We start from the raw sequence: 8,197 nt of genomic DNA on the forward strand, positions 1-8,197 counted from the left end.
CCCATCCCCACCTCCACTGAGGCCCCCATCCCCACCCACTGAGGCCCCATCCCCACCTTCAGACACCTTAGCAGACTGACAGTTCTGAACTGTGTTTCTCTGGCAGCCCATTTTCACTGGCTCGAAGCTTTCCATGAATGTGGTGTTTGTCTTGGACTCTGCTGTATCTCCCGCCCGGGCATTTACACCCTTCCCTCACTTTGTGCTGCAAGCCAGCAGCTCCTTCTGCACCTGTTTCTCTGGCTGTTCTGGAAATGAGTCTTCCAGAGTGAGAGGCTGGGACGGAGGGCCTCCCTCTGCTGTCGAAGACACACAGGACACATCTGCTTATCCTTGCCCCCAGAGTCTAGCTCAGATTCCTTTTTCTAAAACCCACACCTCTGGGTCTACCTGCCCACCTTCTCTCTCCCAGCAGAAGAAAACCTGTGCTCCAGCCAGGTTTTAGGGCCCACTCTCCACTGGGGAATGGTCAGAGTGATGGCAATAAACTGACAAGCAGCTCCAGCCACATGCCGAAGCCAGATGGCCCCCAAACCATCCCCGATTCACCTATGCTCCCGCCTGACTTAGATGCCCTGTGTCCCCAGGAAGCTCCTAAAATGGAGGGGCATATGTCATACATCAACGTCACAGAGCCCAGTTTCAACTGCAGCCCAGCCATCTGAACCATGTCACAGGAGTGGCGAGGCACACCTGTTCCTTGCCTGGGAGCTGCAACAGCCAGTGCTCACAGGATACTAGGCTCAGCTTGCAGGGCATCTTCCGTGTGATTCCATGCAAGTCCTACCATACCGCAGAGTGTGAACATTGACCAGTGTGGAAACCTGGTCACCTGACCTGGGTGAAGAAGAGTGGCCATGTGCATTGGCCACACCCAGGCTGCCCTGGAGCACTGCCTCTCCACTTGCCCCCTTCACTCAATCCCCCAGGATGGAAGAAGCCAGTTTTGCCCTACTCTTAGTGGGCACAGCATAGATGCAGGGGAGGTTTGAGTCTCTGGCTGTTTTAGAGCCAAGGATCCAGTATGTGGAGCAGGAAACACTCCTCGAGTGCCTTCTGAGAGGCAGGATCCAGGAGCCTTCTCTAATGGTGATGGCAGCTGGGTACATTGTTCCAGATCTCCTCTTCTAAATCTCCCTCTCCCTCCCCACCCCAGACTGAACTTAAGGACTGACACACTTCCCAACCCTAGCTCTCTCTTAGAAGGCTACTCTCACCTTAATGACCTACCTCGATCCAGAATGAAGTCATCTCAAGGTCCTATTCTAAATGAGGCTCTGCTCTGAGAGTATAGGTGAGCTTTACTTAAAGGTCATTGCTTAGAAACTCCCAGAAACCCTACCTTCTGTTTCTTAAAGAGGAGGATGATGCTGGAGTCCTTGCCTATGTCCTTCCAGATATTGGAGATGGGAATGTTCCACTTCAGCTGTCCTACATAAGATATCATGTCCTGAGGGGACAGCAGGGTGCATCCTGACCACAGAGAAGGAGCTGGTAGGAGGGCAAGATTGGGGGTACACTCTTTCTCAGTTGCAGGCTGAGTATCAGCCTTAGAGCAGAAGGGCCAAGTCTGAGCTTGCCTGGCATATAGCTGGAAGATGGCAGCTGGACCCTGGAGTGTTATGGGGAACCCATGAGATCTGGGACCAAGAGAGGAAGTCTGGAAGCAAAGTGGAGAAGCAAAGACATAAGGAGGTGCTGCTGACGTGGGGAGCAGGAGGGAATTCCACTGAGCACCAGAGGGATGTGCTTGACACCTTGCACAGAGCACATACTGACTCTGCCATGATGCTACCTACCGCTGTGCAAGAAAGGCTGAAGGCAGGCACGGGGGGTGGGGGCCTGAGGCACAGGGATAGATGCTCTTATACGCTGAGACCATGGAGGCTCCCAGGGTGCCTGCTGGCTCTTGTTCCTTCAGGAAAACATTCTGGGAGGAACAGGAAGTGGGATGAGGGGGCAGAGCCAGGATCCCCATCTTTCTGATGACCTCTGTGCTGAGATTGGTCCTGCCTTTGCAGCACCTGCCCAGCCTTCCTCAAGTCTCCCACTTCCCCAAGCTCATGGCTGCTGCAACTTTCTCTGCAATTGCAGGGATGCCTTGTCTACTGTGCTCCTGGTCACCAGCCTAGGAGATGGGTTTATTACTTCCACGTCCCCAGAAGGGCAAGCTGATCACCAAAGAGTTCGCGATGGCCCAGGGGCACACAACTGATTAAAACAGACTTGGAGGGACAGTCAGAAGAGCACCATCTAAGCCAAGGTTCAGTCTTAAAACACCAGTGTGAGTTCACTGGGCCCCAGACACTTGCCTCCCTGTGGCTCCTTTCTCCATAAAAATGTATTAAAATGATATTTTATAATTTCATTTGTAGAAGAGTAAATACAATCCAGACTCTACTGAAACGTGAATGTTTTCTTCAGCCCTGAGATGTGGTTTCAGTGTCACTGCAGAAGTGTCTGTTGCCCAGCTATGTCACCTGTAGCTTGATTAGGCTGGGTCCCCCTGACCTCCTGTACTCAAGGCACACACATAGACATACACACAGAGTCTCTGTCCCCACGCACGCTGTTTCTAGGATGCCATGGGCCTCCCACAGCCTCTCTATTCTCTGAACACACTTCCCCCGAGATTTTTTGGGTAACCCAGGTCTCTTGAAGCTTCCCTTTGGGTGGAACCTGTGTCTACCCAATCTCCCTGTATGTCTCAGGGGTGGGCCCTGACTTTCAGATGTGTATACACCATCTCCCAACTATACCAACATTTGGCTCATGTCTGGGCCCTTCGGGAGCCCTGTAAACATTGGTTTACTTAGTGGGCACAGCCCCTAGACCACTCTCTGTTTTAGTCCTAGCAAGATTGTTTACATACTTCAAAATGTCAGCTCAAACCTTCCAGGGCTTCTAAAGCAGCCCTCTTGTCCATCTCTCTGTAGAATGGCCACCTTCTACACTATGCCCTTGGTCATCACTATGCTTGGCTGATTCCTGACACCCTGGCTGGACCCAGCCCATACCAGCCAGGGCCTCGGGAAGTCCGAGTCTTCGGCCAGCCCTGTGTACTCCCCAGGAAGCACATGACAGACAGCTTTCTCTTTCTTTCCTACCCTGGCTGCACCCCTGGGGATGTCTCAGCCTTGATACAAAATGGCCCAGGCTGCTTCCTAAGGAGCACTTCTGCCTTCTTTGTTAATTAAAGTCATGCATGCTGCTTGATTATGGGGACGGACTGACAGGCCAGCAGCCCTCAAGCCTTGCTGAGCATATGTCTGTGGAATTCCAATGCATGGCTGGAGCATGAAGTCGTCAGCTTCTGAGAAAGAGCTCACAAATTCAGCGTCCTTTCTCAAATAGACGTCTTCTAATCAGAAGGGCGAGGTGTTTGCTATTTAAAAGCGGCCCCCTTTCTGTCTCCCCATGGTTTTGTTTTGACTTCCTCTGTGAGTCAAGGGACCTCCTGAGAGGCTAAGAAGAGGCTCAGGGGCTCTAGAACTGATGGCAATCTCTAAGGACAGTGTGACCTGGCTGCCTGCCTCCAGCAAGGTTATCTCTATAGTCCCGGTTCTGCAAGACCAGAGAGGTTAGGTGTGCCCCACAAAGTCACATAGCCAAAGGAAGATGTTCTGAGATATGTGGCAGCCTATTTCAGTAAAGAGATAACAGGCTAGGGTGGACAGCCTCTCACTAGGGTCAAATTCATTTTGGGAATGATTGGAAGTGTTTTCCCTGGGAATGATTGGAAGTGTTTCCCCAGCATCTTACAGCTTTCTCATGGAAGGCTGTTGAAGCAGCTCTGACTCTCAAGTGTTTCCCCAGCATCTTACAGCTTTCTCATGGAAGGCTGTTGAAGCAGCTCTGACTCTCTCAATAACCAGGCCCTAGGATGGTCAAGCTACCAGCTGGAGCTTGTGACCTCATCCCATACATACCCTGTATCCACCCCATCCAGGACAGCCCTCCCCTGCAGCCTGTATCCACCCCACCCCACCCAGGATAACCCTCCTTGCAGCCTGTATCCACCCCACCCCACCCAGAACAGTCCTCCCTATAGCCTGTATCCACCCCATCCAGGACAACCCCCCTGCAGCCTGTATCCACTCCACCCCACCCAGAACAGTCCTCTCTATAGCCTGTATCCATCCCCCTCCATCCACCACAGCCCTCCCTGCAGCCTGTATCCATTCCCCTCCATCCACCACAGCCCCCCCTCCACTCCTGGCTCTCAGCAGCCACAGCAGTGACTCACTGGACCTCTTTTCCTTTGGGACCCAATGTATCTCCACACCCAGCCAGGGGACATTGCCACAGTTGCTGTTTACAGGCTGTGGCATACTCAGGTGAAGCCCCGGACACCTTCTTTTTTCCCTACAAGGATTAGAGAGAATTTAGGTTTCATGTGCAAAGTCACAGGAGAATGTGGGGCCCATGTGCAAAGTCACAGGAGAATGTGGGGCCCATGTGTAAAGTCACAGGAGAATGTGGGGCCCATGTGCAAAGTCACAGAAGAATTTGGGGCCCATGCATAAAGTTACAGGAGAGAATCAGGTATGTGGAATCCTCAGGCCCCCTGCATAGTTCTGTAGGGGCCAGCGAGGGCCTCCAGCCTTGGCCTGCTGCATGGAGCACCACGTGTGTCCAGGTGGGTGGCATTTTTCTTCTGCCCTCTACTAGGATGAGGTCTGAGCCACTCTGTGCTGACCTCTTCTTTAGTTCTCAGAAATTTTAGGAGGTAAATGGTGACAGTACTCATTGCTGCTGTGCCACACAGCCACCATGCAGATGTGTGTCTGTTTACTTACTCTGCTGGTGTTGGTAGAACTCATTTATACCTTGCCATAGCTTAAAGAGTCCCTGTCATCGTGACCTACTTTACAAGCCGGGAAACAGAGGAGCAGAGAGGTTGAGCCACTTGCCCGTGATCACACAGCTAGACAGCATCACTCAGCTCACTCAGCCATCTTTCTGGCCCACATTGGTAGCTCTCTAAGGAATCACACAGTAGGTGTTCACAAACAGACTAAGGGAGTTAGACCGATGCCGGGACCATAGCCTCCCATCCCCACTCCCCCACCGCCCACCCCTCGGAGGGCCCCTCTCCCAGAACTGACATGAGAAACGAGTGCTGGTCTCATCCCCTGAACTGTAGTGTCTGCAAACTTCAGAGGCATTAAGTCAAGACCCAGGGGCCTAGTACCCACGCTGACCTGGTTACATCACGTTCTCCCCTACTTCTCGGTGCTGCCATCTGTAAAATGGGGAGTTCGTGATGTGACTTCTAACATCCCTGGCATCTCACCCTCGCCTCTCTCTTCTCTGCACCTGTCTAGTTGCAGGATCCTCAGGGAACCTGTAGGTGGGTGGGGCATACACACAAATTTGGCTCTCCACAGCCATTTGGAGCAAGACACTGTATTTCTGGGGACAGAGATAAAACTCAACTCGGAGCGGGACCAAAGCCAGCTAGTAGGAGGCGAGCCTCTAGTTCTCCTTTCTCAGCTAAAGTCCACCTTGGAGGCTGTGGACTGTGCCAGGGCCACACTCATGGAGGGTGGAACTTGAACTGCCTTCCTTCTCTCTCCGCCGTGGGCAGCTTGCCAGCCCCACGGATCCGTGCTGTGGCAGAATCCAATTTGGCATACAACTTGACTTTTATTTTAGAGGCTGTTTCTAGGAAAATTTCAAGGCCTCCTGAGAAGCTGATAATCTAGATGTGGGCACACTTTCGTCCCCGTGCAGTTTTTGTATGGTAACCTCCTGGCCTGGGTGAAAGCTGAAATCACCATCAATTTCGTGCCTGCTGTATTGTGTGCCTGGTGTTTCCCCCGGCCCTACCTGTCAGGAGCAGTGCGTGCTTTTTTCTTTTTAATTTTCTTTCTTTCTTTTTTAATAGGGGCTGAAAGGATGAGCTCACACAGCAAGGCCCTGGTGATTAAGGATCGAGCCCCAGGTCAGGAGTTAACGCTGAGGGTCTGTCAAGGGTCATGCTTTACAGTTCTTTGGTCCTGTATTTGATTTTTTTATTTATTTATTGTATACACAGTATTCAGCCTCCTTGCATGCCCGCAGGCCAGAAGAGGCCACCAGATCTCATTACAGATGGTTGTGAACCACCATGTGATTGCTGGGAATTGAACTCAGCACCTCCTTAAGATCAGTCAGTGCTCTTAACCTCTGAGTCATCTCTCCAGCCCACCCTGGTCCTGTATTTGAATCCCAGTTCCTTAATCTGCCTGTTCTGTGACCTTCTTTGGAGTTTGTTGCCTTCTCTGGGCCTCCCCTTTCAACGTCTTCTGCAGAGCTGTGTTTAGGAACCATGGATAACACAGCTGTTACATGGGCCCCTGCTGGGGCAAGAAGCACGCTATGGGAGTTCCTGCTTGTGATAGAACTGACTGGGCACTTAGCTGTAAAATCTAACCACCCTGAAATCCTCAGTGATAAGACAGAGCCTAAGACATTATCTCTATGGATGGTTTCAAAGGTGTTGGATGAGGCACCCATCCCTGCAGACACACCCCACTCTGGGAACTGAAACCCCTTGGCTGTGCCACTGTCTGTTTCCTTGCAAAGTCCCAGGGACTCTGGTATGCATGCAGGGTTTGAGACCCACAGAGGCAGATCTTGGGAGAAAGTGTCCTTCTATCTACCCAACTCCCCAGTGACAAATGAGGCTCCCTAGTGACAGCAAGCAAAAGGATGCAGGTGCCCAGTCCACAGATGGAGATGGGAATGGCAGCTAGGTCCACACAGCCCTCCCCCAAACCCTGTGATCTACTCACAGCTGCATACCTAAGGTTTGCGCATGCCCAGAGCATCTGCACAGCCATAGAAAGGCTGGGCATTGCGATTATTCTCCAATCGCTGGGCAGTTAAAGTGTGAGGCTGCTATCCAGATTGCTCAAGGCTAAGAAGCTTGTGGAGTGCTGAAGCCAGACAGTGTGATTTGGGCGTGCCTGCCCTTGTCTGCCACCATCCCCAGTATGAGCTTCTCTTGATGTGTAGAGACACGGGGCATCTTGAACCTGAAAGTTTTGGTCTGGGGAATTTGGCAGGACCCTCCTAGAATCAAGCCTAGATGACACAGGTCCTCAAAGCAGGATCTGGGAGGCACTGTGTGGATAGACAGTACCAGGAGAGGTGGGGCTACACGGCACAGTCATCCCCAGCCCTGCAGGTTGATTCATATTCTCTCTATGGGGTCCACCGCCACCGACTGCCCAGCCTCCAGCGCCTCCAGGCCCCCACTTCCCTTCCTGGTGAAGAGTGTAAAGACAGCTAATAAAATCGTCAAACTTGTCCTTTTTCTTTTTCAAAGATGTCCCTGTTGTGCAGTTGCCATGGTGACACCTGCCAGCTTTTCTGAATTCAGAACTCAAAGCCCTCCAGTGGCCTCAGCAGCCTGCCCCCACTTCTTTCCACCTACCTAGCTCAGGCCCCACCAACCCCAGGCCATGCCCATCCAAGTCCATCACTGGTAGCCCCAACCCACTTCATCCCTGCCCAGGCTCTACTCACTGTCCTCTATTCCCCGAGCAGGCCCCGCCCACTCCAGCTCCACACCCTTCCCATGCCCTCCTTGTTCCTGCCAATTCCACCCCTCGCCACATCTCATCCATTCCTGCCCCAACCTTGCCCTGTTCAGCATTGGAGGCTTCACTTTCTATCCTGGTCCTTTTCCCTGCTCCTCAGGGTCTGAAAGAAATAGCTCTGACTGGGTAAAGGAGGACTTCAGAAGAGCCCGGAAGTCCAGGCAGATAAGTGACAGTAATGAGCTCCCGTGTGGCACAGGTCTGCCAGGGGCACAGAAACGACTAGGCTGCCAAAGGGCTGCTCCGCCCGCCATCTCCCTGTCTCCACCAGCTGCTCTCCAGGATGTTTCCCTGGTCTCTCTTCCGGCCTTTGGAATTTTGTCTTTTTCTACCGAGGCCCAGAGGGCAGCAGAGAGGCTGAGAGAATAAAGATCAGTCAGGCCCTGCTTCTGAGCCCGACCCTGGGCACGCTGCTTCTGAGCCCCACCCTGGGCACGCTGCTTCTGAGCCCGACCCTGGGCAAGCTGCTACTGCTCCCGACCCCGGGCACGCTGCTTCCGCTCCCGACCCTGGGCACGCTGCTTCTGCTCCCGACCCTGGGCACGCTGCTTCTGAGCCTGACCCTGGGCAAGCTGCTTCTGCTCCCGACCCTGGGCACGCTGCTTCTG

At 52.9% G+C, this 8,197-nt stretch overlaps 1 protein-coding gene across 1 annotated transcript in view; it reads right to left on the reverse strand.

Moving 5' to 3' along the window:
• Positions 1-8,197, reverse strand: part of Lrfn2 (leucine rich repeat and fibronectin type III domain containing 2) — a 174,075-nt gene that overhangs the window by 65,069 nt on the left and 100,809 nt on the right. The window lies entirely within an intron of this gene.

This window comes from Microtus ochrogaster, linkage group LG2, assembly GCF_000317375.1.
Source record: "Microtus ochrogaster isolate Prairie Vole_2 linkage group LG2, MicOch1.0, whole genome shotgun sequence".
Classification (NCBI taxonomy): domain Eukaryota; kingdom Metazoa; phylum Chordata; class Mammalia; order Rodentia; family Cricetidae; genus Microtus; species Microtus ochrogaster.